The sequence below is a fragment of the Anomaloglossus baeobatrachus genome, chromosome 1 (assembly GCF_048569485.1).
Source record: "Anomaloglossus baeobatrachus isolate aAnoBae1 chromosome 1, aAnoBae1.hap1, whole genome shotgun sequence".
NCBI classification, from domain to species: domain Eukaryota; kingdom Metazoa; phylum Chordata; class Amphibia; order Anura; family Aromobatidae; genus Anomaloglossus; species Anomaloglossus baeobatrachus.
This window is the reverse complement of record NC_134353.1, coordinates 779079284-779105516: the sequence shown is the minus strand read 5'-3', so window position 1 is coordinate 779105516 and position 26233 is coordinate 779079284.

Sequence of the window (26233 nt, the reverse complement as noted above, 5' to 3'; positions counted from 1 at the left end):
ACCTCTGCATTGCACACTCAAACTCATTGTTACTAAGCCATTATACTAGCAAACACTGAGTAAACTTAGTGGCATCCTAAAAGTGGCTGTTGGACTTCCATTAGTGTCCCACTAGTGCAAATCTATGTGCAGCACCTCTGCATTGCACACTCAAACTCATTGTTACTAAGCCATTATACTGGCAAACACTGAGGAAACTTAGTGGCATCCTAAAAGTGGCTGTTGGACTTCCATTAGTGTCCCACTGGTGCAAACCTATGTGCAGCACCTCTGCATTGTACACTCTAACTCATTGTTACTAAGCCATTATACTAGCAGACACTGAGGAAACTTAGTGGCATCCTAAAAGTGGCTGTTGGACTTCCATTAGTGTCCCACTGGTGCAAATCTATGTGCAGCACCTCTGCATTGCACACTCAAACTCATTGTTACTAAGCCATTATACTAGCAAACTATACTGCCAGTTTAAGGGCCGTAGTTGCATTGTCAGGGATAGTTATTGTTGTTTATTCTGCTGTTAATAAAGATAGACCACCGCTGCAATCTACACCACCTCTCAATTTTTACTACCACATTTTAAGTGCACAATCTTATCGCAATCAAAATGAGTGGCAAAATGACAGATGCTGGTGGAAAGGAGAAGAGGCGTGTTGGAAAAGGAAAAAAAGTGCTTGTCCGTGGGGAACGTGGCAAAGCTCCATTAACATCTGCTGAAGATAGACCATCTTCCAGCAAAAGTAAGATGTCTACTACTTACCGTGGACAATACGATGTGCTCCCTTTTTTACGGACACGAACAACAGGAACAAAGGTAGATGATGGCCAAAAAAGGAAAATGCTTGAATGGATCTCAAGTAGTCCAACAAGTGCCCACTCCGCCACCTCAACTACCGCATCCAAAAAACACCAGTCCTCTGAGTTGTCATCCCAATCACACTTGCTTTCAAGCTCTGAAGTCTCCATCCGCCCTGCACAGTATTGTGGAACTGAGATGGCTGAGTCTGCAGAGCTGTTCAGTCACACTATAACCTGGGAATCAGAGGTCTGCTCCCAAGCTACAATGAGTACAGACGAGGAAATGGTCTGCAGTGATGCCCAGAACCTTTGTGACTCTGATTCAGGCCGTGAGGTCCAAGTTTCTGAGCATAATGTTGACCCTTTTTCACAAACTGTAACACCTGTTGTTATAGACAATGAGGAACATACTGATGACGATGAGACGCAGATACCAGATTGGGATGACAACTTAAATATTCGGTCAGGGCAAGAAGAGGCTCGGTCTGAGGGTGAGGGGAGTGCAAACACAACAATTGATGAGGAAGTTCTAGATCCCACCTACTGTCAACCCACAGTCAGGCCCTCGAGGAGGTCAACAGAGACGGTGGAGGAGGATGCAACTGACGACGAAGTTACCTTGCGCCTTCCTGGACAGAGTCGGAGTACTGGTAGCACGTCTACAACTGCATCCTCAGCCACCACTGTGCCTCTGAGCACTAGTCGGGGTGGATCAGCAGGTCGCATGCCCTCTAAGCCTTGCCTAGCCTGGTCCTTTTTTGACATAGCAAAAGATCGCCCAAATTATGTGATCTGTAAAATTTGTTGTGATTCTGTTAGTAGAGGGCAAAACCTCAGCAGTTTGACAACTTCTTCCATGAATCATCACATGAATAAATATCATATGTCCCAGTGGGAAGCTCACAGTGCTGCAATTCGGCCCAGCGGAGCGAACCATCCACCGCCTGCCCCTTCCAGTGCATCCGCGCGCTCTTCATCTTCTAGGACTGTGGGGACAGCTGTCACACCTGGTTTTCCACGCACAATTTCCACCACTGTAACCGCAACAGGAAGTTTGCTTGGTAGGTCGTCAGTTGATTTGGAAGGGGAAACAAGTGCGTGTGTACAGCTCTCTCAGACATCGATAGCACCAACGTTGGATGAAGGCAACATCATTTCTCCGCCTGCACTTTCCTCACAAACCTGCATTTTTCCAGGGACACCCTACTCAACACCATCTACACACAGCAGCCAGATCTCTGTCCCTCAGATGTGGACAAATAAAAGTACATTTCATGCGACCCATGACAAAGCTAAGACGTTGACTTTATCCCTCTGTAAGCTCTTGGCTACCGAAATGCTGCCTTTCCGCCTGGTGGACACTCAGGATTTTAGAGACCTTATGTCTGTCGCTGTGCCCCAGTACCAGATGCCCAGTCACCACTACTTCTCTAAGAAAGGTGTGCCCGCGCTACACCAGCATGTCGCACACAACATCACCGCTTCCTTGAGAAACTCTGTGTGTGAACGGGTGCATTTCACCACCGATACTTGGACCAGTAAGCATGGACAGGGACGTTACATGTCGCTGACTGGGCACTGAGTAACTATGGTGATAAATGGTGAAGGGTCTGCTGCACAAGTCTTGCCGTCCCCACGACTTGTGTGTCAATCCTCTGTCTGTCCAAGTTCCGCCACTGCTTCTGCCTCCTCCAACTAATCTGGGTCCTCCACCTCCGCCCCAAGCCTGCCTGGTCAGGCCACCAGCGTTCTTACTGCGCAGAAGGAATCATGCACCCCTCATTACTATGCTGGCAGCAGAGCGCAACGGCATCAGGCGCTCTTTAGCTTGACATGTCTTGGAAATAGGAGTCAAACAGCGGCTGAGTTGTGGGCAGCTCTGGAGACTGAGTTTAATAAATGGTTATCTCCACTCAACCTGCAGCCTGGTAAGGCCGTGTGCGACAATGCTGCAAACCTGGGTGCGGCCCTTCGCCTGGGCAAGGTGACACACGTGCCTTTTATGGCTCACGTGTTGAACCTTGTTGTCCAGCAATTTTTAACACACTATCTCGGCCTAGATGGCCTTCTGACCAGGGCAAGAAAACTGTCTGCTCACTTCCGCCGTTCAACCGCCGCAGCTGAGCGACTTGCATCGGTACAGAAGTCTTTCGGCCTGGCGGTTCATCGCCTGAAATGCGATGTGCCGACACACTGGAATTCGACTCTCCACATGTTACAGCGACTGTGGCAGCACCACCGAGCCCTGGTGCAATACGTCATGACGTATAGCCTGGGCCAACGAGATGCAGAGGTGGGGCAGATAACCCTGATGGAGTGGTGTCAGATCAAGGACTTATGCACTCTTCTGCACAGTTTCGACATGGCGATGAATATGTTTAGCGCTGACAATGCCATTATCAGCATGACAATTCGAGTCATTTACATGCTGGAGCACACGCTAAACACTATTCGGAGTCAGGGGGTGGGACAACAGGAAGGGGAGGAACTACAGGAGGATTCATATGCGCAAGACACAACAACATCACCAAGGTCCAGACATTCATCATCACCAACGCGGCAGGCATGGGACCATGGGGGACAGGGATCAACAAGGGCCCATGGTAGCAGGCGAAATGTTGAGGAAGGTGCAGGAGAACATGAAGAAATGGAGGACGAACTGTCCATGGACATGGAAGACTCAGCGGATGAGGGAGACCTTGGTCAAATTTCAGTTGAAAGAGGTTGGGGGGAGATGTCAGAGGAAGAAAGAACGGTTAGCACCTCTATGCCACAATCACAGCGTGGACTTGGTCCGCATGGCTGCGCAAGACACATGAGTGCCTTCTTGCTGCACTACCTCCAACATGACCCTCATATTGTCAAAATTAGAAAGTGATGATGACTACTGGCTTGCCACACTATTAAATCCCCGGTACAAGTCCAAATTTTGTGACATAATTCCAGCCATAGAAAGGGACGCACGTATGCAGGAGTATCAGCAGAAGCTGTTACTCGATCTTAGCTCGGCTTTTCCACCAAACAACCGTGCAGGTGCAGGGAGTGAATCTCCCAGTTGTAACTTGTCATCTTCAACAGTCTACCCGTACCAGTAGCACTGTATATGGTGCTGGTAACAGCAATTTTATTGAATCTTTTCATAATTTTTTTAGACCCTCCTTTGCAATGACACCAGAGACAACAAGTCTGACACATAGTCAACGGCTGGAGAGGATGATACAGGAGTATCTCCAAATGAGCATCGATGCCATGACTTTGCAAATGGAGCCTTGCTCATTTTGGGCTTCAAATCTTGAAAAATGGCTAGAGCTCTCCACTTACGCCTTGGAGATTTTGTCGTGTCCAGCTGCCAGCATTGTCTCTGAACGTGTCTTCAGTGCTGCTGGGTGTGTGCTGACAGATAAGCGCACACGTCTGTCCAGTGACAATGTGGACAGACTAACGTCCATCAAAATGAACAAGTCATGGATCCACAAGAAATTTACTACCCCTGTGTCATCCTGGAGAGAGTAGATGCTTGTGGATTTGGAATGTGCTTGATGCAAATCAAAACATCCTGTTTGCAACTAGGGCACAAGTGCAGCCACTGAAGGGGTGAGTGTCTGTGTGGCCCAATTTTTGGAAAAAATGGAGACTCCGCTTGGAGTAACCCTTGCTTACATTGTTTTTAAAAATGATCCAAGATAAACAGAGCTGGGATCAGGAAAGGCTTTGCTACCTACCCCAGGGTCATCCTGGGGACGGTTAAGTATGGCGTATTTTTGAATGTGCTTGATGCAAATCTAGCTGTGAAGTGTACAACTGGGGCACAAGTGCTGCCACTGAAGGGGTGGGTGTGTGTGGGGCCCAATTTTTGGAAAAAAAAGGAGACTCCGCTTGGAGTAACCCTTGCTTGCTGTGTTTTTTAAAAGGAGCCAAGATGAACAAGTCATGGTTCAGCAAAGACTTTGCTACCTACCCCGGTGTCATCCTGGGGACAGTTAAGTATGGCGTATTTTTGAATGTGCTTGTTGCAAATCTAGCTGTGAAGTGTTCAACTGGGGCACAAGTGCTGCCACTGAAGGGGTGAGTGTCTGTGTGGCCCAATTTTTGGAAAAAAGGGAGACTCCGCTTGGATTAACCCTTGCTTACATTGTTTTTAAAAATGATCCAAGATGCACAGAGCTAGGATCAGGAAAGACTTTGCTACCTACCCCGGGGTCATCCTGGGGACGGTTAAGTATGGCGTATTTTTGAATGTGCTTGATGCAAATCTAGCTGTGAAGTGTACAACTGGGGCACAAGTGCTGCCACTGAAGGGGTGGGTGTGTGTGTGGCCCAATTTTTGGAAAAAAGGGAGACTCCGCTTGGAGTCACCTTGCGGTGTTTTACATTATTTTAGAAGGGCGTGCCATGCCTATATCTGTGTCTCCTCCTCTTTTTCCTTGTCCAGCTCTTTTGTTTTCACATGAGTATATGTCCTTGTCACTTTCCCATGTGTTTGTGTTGTGTTGTGAGTGGTTTGTCACCTTTTTTACACCTTTGAGGGTGTTTTCTAGGTGTTTTTATGTGTTTGTGATTGCCTGCCATTGTTTCCTATGCGGTTCGAGTTCGGTTCATCGAACGTTCGCCGAACTGAACTCGAACGAGACGCCCGTTCGGCGAACCAAACTCGAGCCGAACCGCGACTGGTTCGCTCATCTCTACTGTTAACATCCATGGTTACTAGATAACTATCAAAAAAAATCTGAGGCTAGAGAATTTGGAAGTCTTGACTTATGTACCCTCTCTGGCCCTGCTCCCTCTTCCTTGGGAGTAAAGAAATGCAGCTGCAGGAAAGACAGTAGGTAGAATACACTATAGTTTAACACCATGCTGATTTTTTAAAGTCATAAAGCTAGGATTATTATATGATCTAGATGAATGGAGACTATTAGGCTGGGGCCACACGGGGATTACTGCGATCCCCTAGCATAACACTCGGCTCACGCTGGCAGTACAGCAGAGCCGAGTGTCATGCTTGTATCCAAGCGACTGAAGTCCAACTGTGCAAGCGGACCTCAGCTGCGGGGAGGGCCGGCGCTGAGGAGGTGCGGGACTGTGCTGCACAGGGGCGGGCCGGCTCTGAAGAGGGGAGGGACGGATTTCTCTCCCTCTCTCCTCCGTAGCCGACTATTGCGATTCTCGCTCTGCACGCATGGTACACCGGTGTAGCGTGAGTGCAGTGCGATTTTCTCTCACCCCATTCACTTGAATGGGTGCAAGAGAAAGAGTTTCGCATTACAATCGCAGCATGCTGCGATTGTTTTCTCGGTCCAATTGGGGCTGAGAAAATAATTGCTCATGTGTGCTGACTAGAGTTGAGCGATGTTCGATTCGAGCGGTTTGCCAATTTCAAATTCGAGTGATTCTGGGGGGTGTTCGAGTCGATCGACGAACTCGAACGATTTGCTTCAAGTTCGGCAGTTCGAGTTACCATTTGATAAGGGCTCGATCACCAAAAAGCGTAGTTAGTTACTAGCTGGCTTTTCACTGTACTACTGTGAGTCACTGTGAATCATGATATTATCAAAATTTAGCGTATAGTGTGCGAGGGGGACGGGGTTTAGATCAGTGCTGCTGCAGAGTGCTGAAAGAATGTCTATCGCCATTTTTTTTTCCCTAACCGCGCATACAGTGGGGTGGGCCAGGCTGTCAGCCAATCACAGACACACACACAGCAAAGTAGATTTTTGCCAGACAAGCAAGGGCATGTGTCATTGGCTGTGCATGTCACATGTCCTTGCCTTATAAGACACGGCCATTTTCCTTATCGCCACCATTGTAGACTGTGAGCACTCACGGGCAGGGACCTCTCTTCTCCTGTACCTGTCTGTGTCTTGTCTTGTTTATGATTATTGTTCTTGTCCTTATTATGTACACCCCTTTCACATGTAAAGCGCCATGGAATTGATGGTGCTATAATAATAATAATAATAATAATAATAATAATAGGCTGTGCATGTCACATGTCTTTGCTCTATAAAACCCGGCCATTTTCCTCGTCGCCGCCATTATCTCTCTGCTGCGGGTGGGTGACAGTCACCGCTCCCGCTCCTGCTGCTGCTGATGCTGTGTGCGCTATAGACATACAGTGCAATCTCCACATCGCTTTAGGGATTAGGGACTACTTGTAATTTCAGCCCTTTTTAGGGCTACAGTACAGCCGTTCATAACCATTTTTGCTAGGCAGGTCTGTGCCAGCGCTGTGCAGGGGTTTATATCACAGCGTCTGGCTAAATCAGCTCAGGCAATTCCTTGGGGCATTGTTTAATTGGCAGGGATAGAAAGTGAAGCTTCCTCTCCTGTCAAGCTAGCTACAGCACCTGTGCATTCTACACACCTGTCCATTTTTGCTACGCAATTTTAATTGCAAACAGTGCTGACACTTTTAGGGGCATACTAAAATTGTCTGGGATACTAACTTAGGGTTCCTCCCCTGTCAAGCTAGCTACAGCACCTGTGCATTCTACATACCTGTCCATTTTTGCTACGCAATTTTAGTTGCAAACAGTGCTGACCCTTTTAGGGGCATACTAAAATTGTCTGGGATACTAAGGCTGGGTTTGCACACTAAGACATCGCAGGCCGATGCTGCGATGCCGAGTGCGATAGTGCCCGCCCCCGTCGCAGCAGCGATATGTGGTGATAGCTGGCGTAGCGAAACTTATTGCTACGCCAGCTTCACACACACACTCACCTGCCGTGCGACGTCCCTGTGGCCGGCGACCCGCCTCCTTGTTAAGGGGGCGGGTCGTGCGGCGTCACTGCGACGTCACACGGCAGGCGGCCAATCAGAGCGGAGGGGCGGAGATGAGCAGGATGTAAACATCCCGCCCACCTCCTTCCTTCCGCATATCCTACGGAAGCCGCAGTGAGGCCGGTAGGAGACGTTCCTCGCTCCTGCGACTTCACACACAGCGATGTGTGCTGCCGCAGGAGCGAGGAACAACATCGGACCATTGCGTCAGCGTAATTATGGATTACGCCGACGCTGTACCGATGATACGATTACGACGCTTTTGCGCTCGTTAATCGTATCATCCAGTCTTTACACACTGCGATGTCGCATGCGATGCCGGAAGTGCGTCATTTTCAATTTGACCCCACCGACATCGCACCTGCGATGTCGCAGTGTGCAAAGTGCCCCTAACTCTCCTTTCAAGCAAGGTACACCAAGTGTGCATTCTACATACCTGTCCATTTTTGCTACGCAATTTTAATTGCAAACAGTGCTGACACTTTTAAGGTATACTAAAATTGTCTGGGATACTAACTTAGGGTTCCTCTCCTGTCAAGTAAGGTACACCAAGTGTGTATTCTACCCACCTGTCCATTTTTGCTATGCAATTTTAATTGCAAACAGTGCTGACACTTTTAGGGGCATACTAAAATTGTCTGGGATAGTCAGTGTTGGTTCTTCAGCTGTCAATAAAGCTAGACTACCTCTGAAATCTACACCACCTCTCAATTTTTGCTACGACATTTTAAGTGTCCATTTTGGTCACAAACAAAATGAGTGGCAAAAGGACAGATGCTGGTGGAAAGGGGAACAGGCATGTTGGAAGGGGAAAAAAAGTTTGTGTCCGTGGGGTAGGTGGTAAAGCTACAGTAACATCTGCTGAAGAAAGGCCATCTTCCAGCAAAAGTAAAATGTCTACTACTTTCCGTGAACAATCTAATGTGATCCCTTTTTTTACGGAACCGACCAACTCTACCAAAGGTAGATGATGCACAAAAAGAGCACATGCTTGAATGGATCTCAAGTGCTCCATCAAGTAGCCTCTCCTCCACCTCAACTTCAACATCCAAAAAACTCCAGTCCTATGAGTTGTCACTCCAATCACACTTGCATTCCACCAGCTCTCAAGTCTCCACCTGCCCTGCAGAGTATGGAGTAACAGAGATGGGTGAGTCTGCAGAGCTGTTCATTCACACTATAGCCTGGGAAACTGAGGTCTGCTCCAAAGCTACAGTGAGTCCAGACCAGGAAATGAACTGCAGTGATGGCCAGAAGCTTTGTGAGTCAGAGTCAGGCCCTGATGAAGAAGTTTCTGAGCATAATGTAGACCGTCACTCCCAAACTGTAACTACTCTTGATGGAGGCAATGAGGAACATACTAATGATGATGAGAGTCAGATACCTGATTGGAATGACAACTTAACTATTCAGTCAGGGCAGGAAGAGGTCAGGTCTGAGGACGAGGGGAGTGCAAACACACAGGTTGATGATGAGGTTGTAGATCCCACTTACTGTCAACCCACAGTCAGGCACTCGAGGAAGTCAGCAGAGGCGGTGGATTAGGATGCGACTGACGACGAGGTTAGCTTGTGCCTTCCTGGACACAGACAGAGTACTGGAATCACGTCAACACCTGCATCCTTAGCCACAACTCTGCCTCTGAGCACTAGTCATGGTGGCTCTGCAGGTCGCATGGGCTCAAAGCCTTGCCTAGCCTGGTCCTTTTTTGACATCGCAAAGGATCTACCAAATCATGTCATCTGTAAGATTTGTCGCCAATCTCTAAGTAGAGGTCAAAAACTCAATAGTGTGACTACTTCGTCCATGAACCGTCACATGAATAACAAGCATAAATCCCAGTGGGAAGCTCACTGTGCTACAATGAGGCCTAGCGGAGCGGGCCAACCACTGTCTGCCCCTTCAAATGCATCAGCACGCTCTTCATTCTTTATGACTGTGGGGACAGTATTCCCACATGCTTTGCGATGCAGACCTTCCACCTCTTTAACCGCAACAGGCAGTGTGATTGTCAGGTTGACAGTTTTTTTGGAAGGGGAAACAGCTGCAGGTGTAGAGCTCTCTCAGACATCGAGAGCACCACCTTTGGATGAAGGCAACATTATGTCTCCGCCTGCACTTTCCTCACAGACGAGCAGTTTTCGTGGGACACCCTACTCAACACCATCTCAGCACAGCAGCCAGCCCTCGGTCCCGCAGATGTGGACAAGTAAAAGGCCATTCCCTCCTAGCCATGACAAAGCTAAGAGGTTGACTTTCACCCTCTGCAAGCTGTTGGCTACATAAATGCTGCCTTTCCGCCTGGTGGACACACAGAAATTTCGAGACCTTATGACCGTCGCAGTGCCCCAGTACCAGATGCCCAGTCGCCACTACTTCTCCAAGAAAGGTGTGCCTGTGCTACACCAGCATGTCGCACACAACATCACTGCTTCTTTGAGAAACTCTGTGTGTGACAGGGTTCATTTCACCACCAATACTTGGACCAGTAAGCATGGACAGGGGCGTTACATGTCGCTGACTGGCCACTGGGTAACTATGGTGATAGATGGAGAAGGCTCTGCTGTACAAGTCTTCTCGGACCCACGAGTTGTGTGTCAATCCTCTGTATGTAGAAGTTCCTCCACTGCTTCTGCCTCCTCAACCTCGTCTGGGTCCTCCACCTCCACCCAAAGCCTGTGTGGTCAGGCCACCCACGTTGTAACTGCGCACAAGGAATCCCGCACACCTCCTTACTATGCTGACAGCAGAGCTCAACGCCATCAGGCGGTCTTTACGTTAAAATGTCTGGGAAATAAGAGTCACACAGCTGAGGAGTTGTAGTCAGCTCTGGAGAGCGAGTTTCGTAAATGGTTGTCTCCACTCAGTCTGCAGCCAGGGTAGGCCGTGTGCGACAATGCTGAGTGCGGCCCCTCACCGTGGCAAGGTGACACACGTGCCTTTTATGGCTCATTTTTAACCCACTATCCTGGCCTAGATGGGCTTCTGCATAGGGCACAATCACTATCTGCTCACTTCCGCCGCTGACCGACTTGCATCGGTACAGAAGTCTTTCGGCCTACTGGTTCACCGACTGAAATGCAATGTGGCGACATGCTGGAATTCGACTATCCACATGTTGCAGCGACTGTGGCAGCACCGCAGAGCCCTGATGCAATACGTTATGATGTATAGCCTGGGCCAATGAGATGCAGAGGTGGAGCAGATCATGCTGATGGAGTGTTCTCAGATCAAGGACCTATGCACCCTTCTGCACAGTTTCGACATGGCGACGAATATGTTTAGCGCTGACAGTGCCATTATCATCATGACAATTCCAGTCATTTGCATGCTGGAGCAAATTCTAAACAGTATTCGGAGTCAGGTGGTGGGACAAGAGGAAGGGGAGGTAGTACAGGAGGATTTATATGCGGAAGGGATACCAAGATCTACAAGGTCCAGACGTTCAGCATCACCAAGGCGGCAGGCATGGGACGGTAGGGGAGATGGATTAACAAGGGCTCATGGTAGCAGCCAAAGTGTTGAGGAAGGTGCAGGAGCCCAGGAAGAAATGGAGGATGAACTGGCAATGGGCATGGAAGACTCAGCAGATGAGGGAGACCTTGATCAAATTACGGTTGTTCGAGGTTGGGGGTAGATGTCAGCGGAAGGAAGCAAGGTTATCACCTCGCCGACACAAACACAGCAAGGATTTGGTCCGCATGGATGCGCAAGACACATGAGCGACTCCTTGCTGCACTACCTACAACATGACCCTTGGATTGTCCGAATTAGAAGTAATGCTGACTACTGGGTTGCCACACTCTTAGATCCCCGGTACAAGTCAAAATTTGCCGAAATAAATCCAGTCATAGAAAGGGACGCACATATGCAGGAACATCAGCAGAAGCTGTTATACAATCTTAGCTCGGCTTTTTCACTAAACACCAGTGGTGCACAGAGTGAATCTCACAGTTGTAACTTGCCAACCATGGGACTGTCGAGTAATCATCAGTCAAACCGTACCAGCAACACCGTATGTGGAGGTAACAGCAATTTTATGGAATTGTTTAATGATTTTTTAGACCATCCTTTGCAAGGTCACAAGAGACAAGAAGTCTGACACATATTCAACGGCTGGAGAGGATGATACAGGAGTATCTCCAAGTGAATAGAGATGCCATGACTCTGCAACTGGAGCCTTGCTCATTTTGGGCTTCCAATCTTGAAAAATGGCCTGAGCTCGCCACTTACGCCTTGGAGATCTTGACGTGTCCCGCAGCCAGCGTTCTCTCGAACGTGTCTTAAGTGCAGCTGGGTGTGTGCTGACAGATAAGCGCACGCATCTGTCCAGTGACAATATGGACAGACTAACGTTCATCAAGATGAACAAGTCATGGATCCGCAAGGACTTTTCTACATCTGTGTCATCCTGGGGAGAGTAAATGCTTGTGGATTTTTGAATGTGCTTCATGCAATCAACCTGTCAAGTTTTCAACTGGGGGACAAGTAATGCCACTTAAGTGGTGTCGGTGGCCCAATTTTTGGAAAAAAAGGGAGACTCTGCTTGGAGTACCCTTGCTGTTTTTTTTAAAAATGTTCCAAGATTAACAAATCATGGTTCAGCAAGGACTTTACTACCCCTGTGTCATCCTGGGGAGAGTAAATGCTCGTAGATTTTTGAATGTGCTTCATGCAAATCAACCTGTCAAGTTTGCAACTGGGGGACAAGTGATGCCACTGAAGTGGTGTGTGTGGCCCAATTTTTGGAAAAAAGGGAGACTCTGCTTGGAGTCTCCTTGCTGTGTTTTACATGATTATAGAAGGGCATGCCATGCCTATATCTGTGTCTCCTCCTCTTTTTACTCATCCAGCTCTTGTGTTCCAGCATGACTATATGTCCTTGTCATTTTTCTATGTGTTTGTGGTGTCTTGTGAGTTGTTTGTCACCTTTTGGACACCTTAGAAGGTGTTTTCTATGTGTTTGCATGTGTTTGTGTTTGGCTGCCATTGTTTTCAATGGTGTTCGAATGGGTTCGTCGAACGTTCATCGAACATTCGCCGAACTGAACCGTTTGATGAACCGAACCCAACTCGAACACTAGGGGGGTGGCTCAACAGTAGTGCTGACACACAGGCTAAAATTGGTCTAAGTGGAATGCGATGTTTTATCGCATTCCTCTCGCACTGATTTTCTCGCCGTGTGGCTAAAGCTGGGTTCACACATAGCGACAGCGACAACGACGTCGCTGTTACGTCACCATTTTCTGTGACGTAGCAGTGACCTTGTATGTCGCTGTTATGATCGCTGCTTAGCTGTCAAACACAGCGATGCAGCAGCGATCATAACGTCGCTACATGTGCAGAGAGCAGGGAGCCCCGCACACTGCTTAGCGCTGGCTCCCTGCTCTCCTAGCTACAGTACACATCGGGTTAATTACCCGATGTGTACTGCAGCTACATGTGCAGAGAGCAGGGAGCCGCGCACACTGCTTAGCGCTGGCTCCCTTCACTCCTAGCTACAGTACACATCGGGTTAATTAACCCGATGTGTACTGCAGCTAAATGTGCAGAGAGCAGGGAGCCAGCACTGGCAGCGTGAGAGCGGCGGAGGCTGGTAACGAAGGTAAATATCGGGTAACCACCTTGGTTACCCGATGTTTACCCTGGTTACAGCTTACCGCAGCTGCCAGATGCTGGCTCCTGCTCTCTGCTCACTTCATTTCATCGCTCTCTTGCTGTCACACACAGCGATCTGTGCATCAGCGGGAGAGCAACAATAAAAAAAACGAACCAGGGCTGTGTGTAACGAGCAGCGATCTCACAGCAGGGGCCAGATCGCTGCTCAGTGTCACACACAGCGAGATCGCTAATGAGGTCACTGCTGCGTCACAAAAACCGTGACTCAGCAGTGATCACAGCAGCGATCTCGCTGTGTGTGAAGCACCCCTTAGGTCTTAGTGACTTAGGAATTAAAGATTAGGTGAGCAGGTTTAAGATTAATCAGTCTGCAACAGACTAGCTAATTGTCTTTATTGTCTAAAAAAGTGTTGGTAGCTTCATAACAGGCTAATAAATTGTTTTTATAATAGTCAGATATAGTTTCATAGGAAGGGTATGGATTTTTGATAAGCTACAGAATTGTTCCAAGGTGCCTTGGACAGTAGCTATCAAGGTACCCATGGGGGATTTAAACAGCGGAGAGGTGTCAAAAACAGAGAAAGATATGGTGAGTTGTAGAATGGGCAATGAGGCATTAAAAGATATAAAAAATCTTTAAAAAGACAGGAATGCCTCAAACAAGCTGCTTGGATTTGCAGAGATGGGTAGAATTTTAAAGGTCTCCAAAAGTTAGATTAGAGTTAACGGTTTTGAATCTGTGGTAAAAGCATGGCGGGAGATAGCTCAGGAAATGCAGGAGGAGGAGGGAGAAAGAGACCTTGATGAGTACAAAAAAGAGAGACGGGTATGAGACATTCTATATTCCTATCTCCTAGAGTCCACCTATGCCTCAAGACCACCCTACTGTTTATCAAGATTTTTAGGATATACTGTAAATTCTAGACCAAGTGACTTTGATGGTTTGGGTAAATTAAGGAGATATACAAGACAAAATACTTGGGTTTGTAGGAAAGGACAATTTCATGACCAAGGACTTGAATACTGTCAGACATGTAAGGACAGAATACCAGGGAGTAGATTACAGTGGGGACTGAATGACAGGCCGTTTTTTCCCCTTCATCTATTAATAGCCTGCCCACTTATCCAGTAATAACACAGAACACCATTCATATGCCACTCAGGAAGGAGGGGCAGCACAAGTTGAAATGAAAACATGTTATAAACCATGGAGCAATGCATAATTAATGACCATAGTGTCAAAGGCTCTATTGTATACTAAGCCACGTGGACTCAGAGGATGTGACAAAGAAAGCATGTGGGACAGGTGTAACTTATTAAAATAGGAGAAGCAAAAAGAAAGGACTTTGGTTTCATTGTGGTGAAAATGGTCACATGAAAAGGAGTTGCCCTTATTTCACCCTGCCAATAGACCCACAATACCACAGCTTATGTGGTGCAGTAGTAGTAGGAGGAAGATTGAGGTTTTGGTAAACCAGTATCCACCCAATCCTAACTAATTGACACCATAGGATCAATGGATCATATCATCTTAACACTGCCTGGAGGAGAGAAATTAAAATGTTTAGTGGATACTGGAGCAGTCAGAGCAGTACTCAGAGCTGATTAAGTTCCTCAAGAGCACATGGTGACTCAAACTCTACCTGAGGTGGGGTTTACAGAACTTTCTGCACTTTATGCTACCACTTCACCACCTACTGTCTCCTCCCCTTTATCCATAGAATGTAAGCCCACAAGGGCAGGCCCTCTTCCTTCTGTACCAGTCTGTCTCTTGTAATTTGTATATTTATTTTGTATGTAACCTCTTCTCATGTACAGCACCATGGAATCAATGGTGTTCTATAAATAAATATTATTAATAATAATAATAATAATAATAATTCTAAAGGTATGAGAGAATTTTGGTGCAAGTATCTTTTCCAGAGATATTGCAAATGGTGAAAGAATTCAATTTGTGGATGCCACAATGGGATTCCCAATAGTGTGTGAGGTTCTTGTTTATTTTAGGAAGTAAATAGAAGACTGAAGTAATAGCAGTTGAGTTAATAAGAAACGCTGATAGTAATAATGCACCATTTTTGATAATGGTCCAGAAGGTTTTTTTTTATATCTCTGGCGATTGTATATCTGGGGTCTGTTGAAATGGAGGCAAATGTTAGTGTCAGACAATTGCGAATGAATTTCCGATACATAATAGGTTTTATCCAAAATAACAATTGAGCACCCTTTGTCAGCTAGTTTTATTACCACTTTATCATTGCATTTTAAATTTTTAAGAGTCCTAGTCTATTCACTGCATAGGAATTTGGACCTCTTTTTTAATTGGAGAGTATTGTATAGAATTTAATGATTTTTTTGCTTTTATTTCATCGTGTTTAACTTTTTAGATGAGATGGTGTTGCTCAGCTGTTCAGCTGTTTCTTTAGTTTCAATGTGAGCATTAACGTCTGGTATTTCTTGCTGTAAGAATTCAATAGTGAATAAAATAAAGTCCATAGAACATTTGGTAAGAATCCCTTCAAACTTGGTACAGTAGTCTGCATTATTATGGAATAAAGTACATCTTAGCAGAACACGAAGGCGTCTTGGATCCGCTGTACCTTCTGATACTCTGCTAGAGTCATTAAATGTAGTTCAAAAGCCGTTTGTCTCCTTTTTTCCCTTTCATAATTCCATGATCAGACTTCGCCAGTTGGATTATGGAGAAATTGGCCTTTACTGGTTATTTTGGAGATAATCCCTAATGCTTCATCTTGACTAAATGATAGGTTTGAGAATGACATCTGTATACCAGGAACAGTAGCAAAGACAGTTTATGGTACATACAGAATATGCTTGCTCACTGTGCAAGGGTGCTCAGAAATAAAAAGACAATAATTATAAAGAATAATCTTCAGAACACAAAATTAAAAATGTTCAGATATGTGCATGTTCCATGAAGTAATGATTTGTAGCTCAGATGTGCATTGATGCTTTATTGTAGATTTATTTTTCAATAGAAGAAACTTTTCTTGAGATATACAACACTTTTTCATTTCCGACTATACGGGCTTTAATCAAGTATTTTCTGCATAGTAATAATAAAAAGGAATGAGAGTTGATAACAAAAATAGTAATATTCATTTCTTTCAATGCATACATTTAGTACATAATGGATATTCGGGAAGCATTCATGTAATAATATATATATGCAGTAGTAATTAGAAAATAGACATTGTCATTAGAAGATCAGAGATTACATCATGTGATTATATTGTGTAATGGGAATATACTGAGGTAGAAAAATATGCAGTTAGGTATCAGGTCATGAATCCATAGAGAAGCAGAATATTTTGTACAAAAATGATTAATCCATATAAAAAAAGAGTAATACATACATTAGAAAACGTCTGTGTAAGGAAGAACTGAGACTAGGGGAGGGGATAGTGTAGGGTAGAGTAAAGATATGATGCAATAAAAAAGGTTCAGGTAAATGAAGGGTTAATAGTTGTAAGCAGAGTGTAAAGCGGGCTTTACACGCTACAATATATCTAACGATGTGTCGGTGGGGTCACGTCGTAAGTGACGCACATCCAGCATCGTTAGTGTTGTTGTAGCGTGTGAAACTTACATGCGATTGAACAAAAAAAAGTTGATCGCATAAACGTCATTCAATTTTTAAAAATTGAACATCCGGTTGTTCAATGTTCCTGAGGCAGCACACATCGCTGTGTGTGACACCCCGGGAACGATGAACTCAGCTTACCTGCGTCCCTCGGCTTCCACCAGCTATGCGGAAGGAAGGAGGTGGGTGGGATGTTTACGTCCCGCTCATCTCCGCCCCTCCGCTTCTATTGGCCGGCTGCCGTGTGACGTCGCTGTGACGCCGAAAGTCCCTCCCACTCCAGGAAGTGGATGTTTGCCTCCCACATCGAGGTCATATGGAAGGTAAGTACGTGTGACGGGATTTAATCGTTTGTGCGACACGGGCAACAAATTGAACGTGCCACACATACGATGGGGGCGTGTGCGATCGCATATGAGATTGCATGTGAAATTGTAAGGTGTAAAGCAGCCTTAAGAAACAGGAGGAGCAGAAGGAGCAAAAGGTGTGCCTTTTGGAACATGTGACACACCAGAGTATAAAGATTATTATGGCTGCATGTGATAAGGAGATACCAGCCACATTTGAGGAGAGTATAATACTTTTACATATAAAGAGATGGAGATGGTTGTGATGTAGACCTAGTTATGCTATGGCAGGCAGCATGGTCCACAGGTGGCGCCTAATATAGGCAGGGGGCAGGACAGAGTGGAGATCAGGATGATGTATGCAGTGACATTGAGAGATCTGTGGGTCCGGCTGAGGGAATAGCGGATGCATGTGGGGATGATTACTTCCTATTGCCTGAGAGAAGCCCGAAGTTGCCAAGTGGAAGTGTGTCACATGTGTTTTGATAGGGAACCAAGGGTGGTCTGATCGACACAACAATGAGAAGAAAGTGGATTATAAAGACATAAGAATGAGTGTGAGGATGTCTGGAATGGGTAGAAAAGAGCAGAAAAAGGAGAATAAGTATACTGGATACCCATCAATTGTGCCCAGCTTGTGCTTCTGTAGAAAGGCATCATGTAAATAAAGCGAGCTTCTCCGCTCCAGAAATGCCAAACATGTGGATGTGATAAACAGAATTTTAACACTGGTAATCACTTAATCCAAATCAGTAGCAGATTTATTAAAATGTTGTTATTAATGATTAATGTCTTTCTAAACCAGTACAAATTGACAAGTGAGACAATATTTCCAAGGACTATATTAGTGAATATGTACAAATAGAGATGATGTGTTCTACTCTGTTTTGGCGTCCAGACTAGTCTTCTTTGGCAGTCAGTATTTACTTCTCTGCCCCAAATACTGGGTACAAACTAGGCCCATTATGTCATTATGTCACAGTGCAGCATACGTCATGATGATGAATGAAACATAGTGACCAGGTTTCACTTGAGAATATTACACTGTGGAGCCTGGAAAGTGCCAGAGGCGCTTAGGACCCTTGGGTCAAGGGTGAGAGGCAGAGAACTAAAGATTGGTTTCAATGAAATAATGTATTGAACCCTAAATCACCATAACTCTAAGCAAATTCTTATTTATATACACAATCTCCATATATCTTACTGTATGGGACTACACCTTCACCTTCACTCCCACACCTTTCCCTTTGAGTTTATGTGCAACAAAGCATGTAAATTAATCTTAACTAGCCTATACTTCCTAACCAATTATTCTTAGATTCTGTTCTAATCTCTCATTGTTAGAGTTGAGCGCGGTTCGCGGTTCGAGGTTCTCCAGTTCGCGGCTCGAGTTATTTTGGAGGCTGTTCGAGATCGAACTAGAACTCGAGCTTTTTGTAAAAGCTCGATAGTTCTAGATACGTTCGAGAACGGTTCTAGCAGCAAAAAGCAGGGATTTTTACAGCTACAGTGTGCAGGAGCCATCGCTGGCAGCCTGCCAGAAGCTGGTAACCAAGATAAACATCGGGTATCCAAGCAAAGCGCTTTGGTTAGTAACCCGATGTTTATCTTAGTTACCTGCAGGAAGCCCACACTTCCCCGCTCAGCTCGCTCCGCCCCCTCCTGCCCACGGCATGTATACATACACAGACACACACACACACACATACACACACACACACACACACACACACACACACACACCCCCGCTCGGCTTACCTGCGGTGATGAAGTCCCGCCATCCCGACCTCAGCGCTGTCACTGTCCTCCATGGCCGCCGCATGTCACATCACCTCTCGCTTCCGACCCGAGACTGACTAGCGGTGACGTCACGGGCCTCTCGCGATACTTGGTGTGAAGGCGCCGGTCATTGAACTCAGTGACAGGGGCTGTCAGTGTGCTGGAGATCAGCGCAGGTAATGTACCTCGCTGACAGCAGCACTTGTCATGCCCTGCAGTGACCTGGGCTGACCCATTGATGTTAGCTCAGGTCACTGCACTGCTCTCCCAGCCAATGGGGAACATTCTGCTCTTCATTGACTGAGACAGTGTGGATCGTCATGGCAACCCCTTGGATTACACCAGACCTGGATTTGTTTTTCATTCTAATAAATTGGTTAAAGAGGGAATGTTTTGGGGAGTGTTTTTTCAAATAAAAATGTGTTTGTCGTCTATTTTTTTTTATTACTGACTGGGTTGGTGATGTCGGGTATCTGATAGATGCCTGACCTCGCCAACCCCAGGGCTTGATGCCAGGTGACATTACACATCTGGTATTAACCCCATATATTACCCCGTTTGTCACCGCACCAGGGCGCGGGATGAGCTGGGGCGAAGCACCAGGATTGGCGCATCTAATGGATGCGCCACTTCTGGGGCGGCTGCGGCCTGCTATTTTTAGGCTGGGGAGAGTCCAATAACCATGGACCTCCCTAGTCTGAGAATATCAGGCCCCAGCTGTCTGCTTTACCTTGGCTGGTGATCCAATTTTGGGGGACCCCTACGTGTTTTTTTTTTTAATTATTTATTTAATTTAAAATAACAGCGTGGGGTGCCCTCAGTTTTGGATTACCAGCCAAGGTGAGGTTGCCAGCTGTGGTCTGCAGGCTGCAGCCGTCTGCTTTACCCTAGCTGGCTACAAAACTAGGGGGAACCCTACGTCATTTTTTTTTCATTTTTTTGGCTAAATACAAAGCTAAGCACCCCTTAGTGCCACATGAAAGGCACCAAAGGGTGCTCCACTTTTTCTCCATTTTTTCTCCACTTTTTCTACATTTTTTCTCCACTTTTTCTACATTTTTTTCTCCACTTTTTCTCCACTTTTTCTCCACTTTTTCTCCACTTTTTCTCCACTTTTTCTCCACTTTTTCTCCACTTTTTCTCCACTTTTTCTCCACTTTTTCTCCACTTTTTTCTCCACTTTTTCTCCACTTTTTCTCCACTTTTTCTCCACTTTTTCTCCACTTTTTCTCCACTTTTTCTCCATTTTTTTCTCCACTTTTTCTACATTTTTTTCTCCACTTTTTCTCCACTTTTTCTCCACTTTTTCTCCACTTTTTCTCCACTTTTTTCTCCACTTTTTCCTCCACTTTTTCTCCACTTTTTCTCCACTTTTTCTCCACTTTTTCTCCATTTTTTTCTCCACTTTTTCCTCCACTTATTCTCCACTTTTTCTCCACTTTTTCTCCACTTTTTCTCCGTTCTTTTTCTATGGTCGGTCTACCCATTAGCTCTGCCATGCATACTGTAGCTCTACACCTACTGCACATGTTACTTTATGATTGACATCTCTTTCATACCAGAGCTGTCTAAGTCTACTCTGACCCCATATTTGTCATTACTATATTGTCCTTGTACTGTATTATGACATTTGTATCATGTGTTTCATTTCTTGCTGTGTTGCAATTTTTTTGCTGCATCCCAATTGTACCTCTACATTGTTCGAGTTTATGTTATTGTTCTCTCACTCTTATGTGATACTGATTATTGTCATTTTTCATGATTACATGCAGATAAGTCCAATCTGACGAAGGCTCAGGCCGAAACGTCATTTGTAACTTGTTTTGGACAAAAACATATATGCTTATGAAAAAAAATTTTTTCTTAATACGGACCAATAAAGAGTGATTTTGCATTACTATCCGTTGTGACTTACTGACTTAGTCTGGGAGATTTAGAGTGCCGAGGTTACTCACTAATTTTATCTATTATTACCTCTGAGCACCTATATACCAGTGAGCAGAGCTTCCTCTACAGTAGTTCTCCTGATTAGGCATGCCCTTACCTCATGAGCAGGGCATTGCAGCTTTGGTAGCAACCATTACGACATGGACTCTGCTGCTGTGGACCCGAGAAGAGTGAGTGCAGATTCATTGCACACACACTCCTCACATGAAGGGTCCGCACTCCTAGAAAATGGGGGATACATTCCCTGAGTGTCTCCCCCCCATATTCTAGATGATCCAGAGTCGTCGTGGGACCCCTTTATTTTTTTTCTTACAATAAATTGGTGAAAGAGGAAATGTTTTGGGGACTGTTTTTTCAAATAAATTTCTTTTGTCGATTTTTTTTTTTTTGTTAGTACTGACAGTTTATGATGTTGAGTATCTAATAGACGCCATGACATCACAAACTGCTGGGCTTGATCTCAGGTTACTTTACAGCTAGTATCAACCCGATTTATTACCCCGTTTGCCACTGCACGAGGGCACGGGATGACCTGGGGTGAAGCGCCAGGATTGGCGCATCTAGTGGATGCGCCACGTCTGGGGTGCCTGCGGCCTGCTATTTTTAGGCTGTGAAGGCCCAATAACTATGGACCTTCCCACCCTGAGAATACCAGACCACAGCTGTCCGCTTTACCTTGGCTGGTGATCCAATTTGGGGGGGACCCTACTTTTATTGTGTAATTATTAATATTTATAAAATAATTATAAAAAAGAGCCTGAGGGGACCTCCACATTGGATCCCCAACCACGGTAAAGCTGCCAGCTGTGGTTTTCAGGCTACAGCCGTCTGCTTTACCCTAGCTGGCTATCAAAAATGGGGGGACCCAACGTCATTTTTTTTTTAACTATTTTTTAAATAGAAAAAATTAATGGGCTTCCCTGTATTTTGATTGCCAACCAAGGTAACGGCAGGCAGATGGGGGTGGCAACCCATAGCTGTCTGCTTTATCTGCGCTGAGAATCAAAAATACCGCAGAGCGCTACGTCATTTTTTTAAAGATTTATTTTTACAGCACTGTGATGTCCAGCAATCAAAATACAGGGAAGCCCATTTTATTTTTAGTTATTTAAATAAATAATTAAAAAAAATATATATGGGCTCCCGCTGCATTTTTTGTATTGTTTTCTAAGGGTAATCCAAGCAGCTACTGGCTGCTAACCCCCACTGCTTGGTGTTACCTTCACTGGCAATGGAAAATCCAGGGAAGCAATTTTTATTTTTTTTGCCAAAAAACTACAAAAAAAGGACGTGAGCTTCGCCATATTTTTGTATGCTAGCCAGGTATAGCAGGCAGGTGCTGGAAGAGTTGGATACAGCGCCAGAAGATGGCGCTTCTATGAAAATGCCATTTTCTGAGGCGGCTGCAGACTGCAATTCGCAGCAGTGGGGCCCAGAAAGCTCAGGCCAACCTGTGCTGCGGATTCCAATCCCCAGCTGCCTAGTTGTACCTGGCTGGACACAAAAATGGGGCGAAGCCTACGTCATTTGTTTTCTAATTATTTCATGAAATTCATGAAATAATAAAAAAAGGGCTTCCCTTTATTTTTGGTTCCCAGCCGGGTACAAATAGGCAACTGGGGGTTGGGGGCAGCCGTACCTGCCTAGCATACAAAAATATGGCAAAGCCCACATAATTTTTTCAGGGGGCAAAAAACTTCTGCATACAGTCCTGGATTGAGTATGCTGAGCCTTGTAGTTCTGCAGCTTATGTCTGTCTGTATGGAGAAGAGCAGACAGCAGCTGCAGAACTACAAGGCTCAGCATACTCCATCCAGGACTGTATGCAGAATTTTTTTGCCCACCAAAAAAATGACGTGGGCTTCGCCATATTTTTGTATGCTAGCCAGGTACAGCAGGCAGCCACGAGCTGCCTCCAACCCCCAGTTGCCTATTTGTACCTGGCTGGGAACCAAAAATATAGGGAAGCCCGTTTTTTTTTAATTATTTCACTTATTTCATGAAATAATTAAAAAACAAATGACGTGGGCTTCGGCCCATTTTTTTTCTTACAATAAATTGGTGAAAGAGGAAATGTTTTGGGGACTGTTTTTTCAAATAAATTTCTTTTGTCGATTTTTTTTTTTTTGTTAGTACTGACAGTTTATGATGTTGAGTATCTAATAGACGCCATGACATCACAAACTGCTGGGCTTGATCTCAGGTTACTTTACAGCTAGTATCAACCCGATTTATTACCCCGTTTGCCACTGCACCAGGGCACGGGATGACCTGGGGTGAAGCGCCAGGATTGGCGCATCTAGTGGATGCGCCACGTCTGGGGTGCCTGCGGCCTGCTATTTTTAGGCTGTGAAGGCCCAATAACTATGGACCTTCCCACCCTGAGAATACCAGACCACAGCTGTCCGCTTTACCTTGGCTGGTGATCCAATTTGGGGGGGACCCTACTTTTATTGTGTAATTATTAATATATATAAAATAATTATAAAAAAGAGCCTGAGGGGACCTCCACATTGGATCCCCAACCACGGTAAAGCTGCCAGCTGTGGTTTTCAGGCTACAGCCGTCTGCTTTACCCTAGCTGGCTATCAAAAATGGGGGGACCCAACGTCATTTTATTTTTTAACTATTTTTTAAATAGAAAAAATTAATGGGCTTCCCTGTATTTTGATTGCCAACCAAGGTAACGGCAGGCAGATGGGGGTGGCAACCCATAGCTGTCTGCTTTATCTGCGCTGAGAATCAAAAATACCGCAGAGCGCTACGTCATTTTTTTAAAGATTTATTTTTACAGCACTGTGATGTCCAGCAATCAAAATACAGGGAAGCCCATTTTATTTTTAGTTATTTAAATAAATAATTAAAAAAAATATATATGGGCTCCCGCTGCATTTTTTGTATTGTTTTCTAAGGGTAATCCAAGCAGCTACTGGCTGCTAACCCCCACTGCTTGGTGTTACCTTCACTGGCAATGGAAAATCCAGGGAAGCAATTTTTATTTTTTTTGCCAAAAAACTACAAAAAAAGGACGTGAGCTTCGCCATATTTTTGTATGCTAGCCAGGTATAGCAGGCAGGTGCTGGAAGAGTTGGATACAGCGCCAGAAGATGGCGCTTCTATGAAAATGCCATTTTCTGAGGCGGCTGCAGACTGCAATTCGCAGCAGTGGGGCCCAGAAAGCTCAGGCCAACCTGTGCTGCGGATTCCAATCCCCAGCTGCCTAGTTGTACCTGGCTGGACACAAAAATGGGGCGAAGCCTACGTCATTTGTTTTCTAATTATTTCATGAAATTCATGAAATAATAAAAAAAGGGCTTCCCTTTATTTTTGGTTCCCAGCCGGGTACAAATAGGCAACTGGGGGTTGGGGGCAGCCGTACCTGCCTAGCATACAAAAATATGGCAAAGCCCACATAATTTTTTCAGGGGGCAAAAAACTTCTGCATACAGTCCTGGATTGAGTATGCTGAGCCTTGTAGTTCTGCAGCTTATGTCTGTCTGTATGGAGAAGAGCAGACAGCAGCTGCAGAACTACAAGGCTCAGCATACTCCATCCAGGACTGTATGCAGAATTTTTTTGCCCACCAAAAAAATGACGTGGGCTTCGCCATATTTTTGTATGCTAGCCAGGTACAGCAGGCAGCCACGAGCTGCCTCCAACCCCCAGTTGCCTATTTGTACCTGGCTGGGAACCAAAAATATAGGGAAGCCCGTTTTTTTTTAATTATTTCACTTATTTCATGAAATAATTAAAAAACAAATGACGTGGGCTTCGGCCCATTTTTTTTCTTACAATAAATTGGTGAAAGAGGAAATGTTTTGGGGACTGTTTTTTCAAATAAATTTCTTTTGTCGATTTTTTTTTTTTTGTTAGTACTGACAGTTTATGATGTTGAGTATCTAATAGACGCCATGACATCACAAACTGCTGGGCTTGATCTCAGGTTACTTTACAGCTAGTATCAACCCGATTTATTACCCCGTTTGCCACTGCACCAGGGCACGGGATGACCTGGGGTGAAGCGCCAGGATTGGCGCATCTAGTGGATGCGCCACGTCTGGGGTGCCTGCGGCCTGCTATTTTTAGGCTGTGAAGGCCCAATAACTATGGACCTTCCCACCCTGAGAATACCAGACCACAGCTGTCCGCTTTACCTTGGCTGGTGATCCAATTTGGGGGGGACCCTACTTTTATTGTGTAATTATTAATATATATAAAATAATTATAAAAAGAGCCTGAGGGGACCTCCACATTGGATCCCCAACCACGGTAAAGCTGCCAGCTGTGGTTTTCAGGCTACAGCCGTCTGCTTTACCCTAGCTGGCTATCAAAAATGGGGGGACCCAACGTCATTTTATTTTTTAACTATTTTTTAAATAGAAAAAATTAATGGGCTTCCCTGTATTTTGATTGCCAACCAAGGTAACGGCAGGCAGATGGGGGTGGCAACCCATAGCTGTCTGCTTTATCTGCGCTGAGAATCAAAAATACCGCAGAGCGCTACGTCATTTTTTTAAAGATTTATTTTTACAGCACTGTGATGTCCAGCAATCAAAATACAGGGAAGCCCATTTTATTTTTAGTTATTTAAATAAATAATTAAAAAAAATATATATGGGCTCCCGCTGCATTTTTTGTATTGTTTTCTAAGGGTAATCCAAGCAGCTACTGGCTGCTAACCCCCACTGCTTGGTGTTACCTTCACTGGCAATGGAAAATCCAGGGAAGCAATTTTTATTTTTTTTGCCAAAAAACTACAAAAAAAGGACGTGAGCTTCGCCATATTTTTGTATGCTAGCCAGGTATAGCAGGCAGGTGCTGGAAGAGTTGGATACAGCGCCAGAAGATGGCGCTTCTATGAAAATGCCATTTTCTGAGGCGGCTGCAGACTGCAATTCGCAGCAGTGGGGCCCAGAAAGCTCAGGCCAACCTGTGCTGCGGATTCCAATCCCCAGCTGCCTAGTTGTACCTGGCTGGACACAAAAATGGGGCGAAGCCTACGTCATTTGTTTTCTAATTATTTCATGAAATTCATGAAATAATAAAAAAAGGGCTTCCCTTTATTTTTGGTTCCCAGCCGGGTACAAATAGGCAACTGGGGGTTGGGGGCAGCCGTACCTGCCTAGCATACAAAAATATGGCAAAGCCCACATAATTTTTTCAGGGGGCAAAAAACTTCTGCATACAGTCCTGGATTGAGTATGCTGAGCCTTGTAGTTCTGCAGCTTATGTCTGTCTGTATGGAGAAGAGCAGACAGCAGCTGCAGAACTACAAGGCTCAGCATACTCCATCCAGGACTGTATGCAGAATTTTTTTGCCCACCAAAAAAATGACGTGGGCTTCGCCATATTTTTGTATGCTAG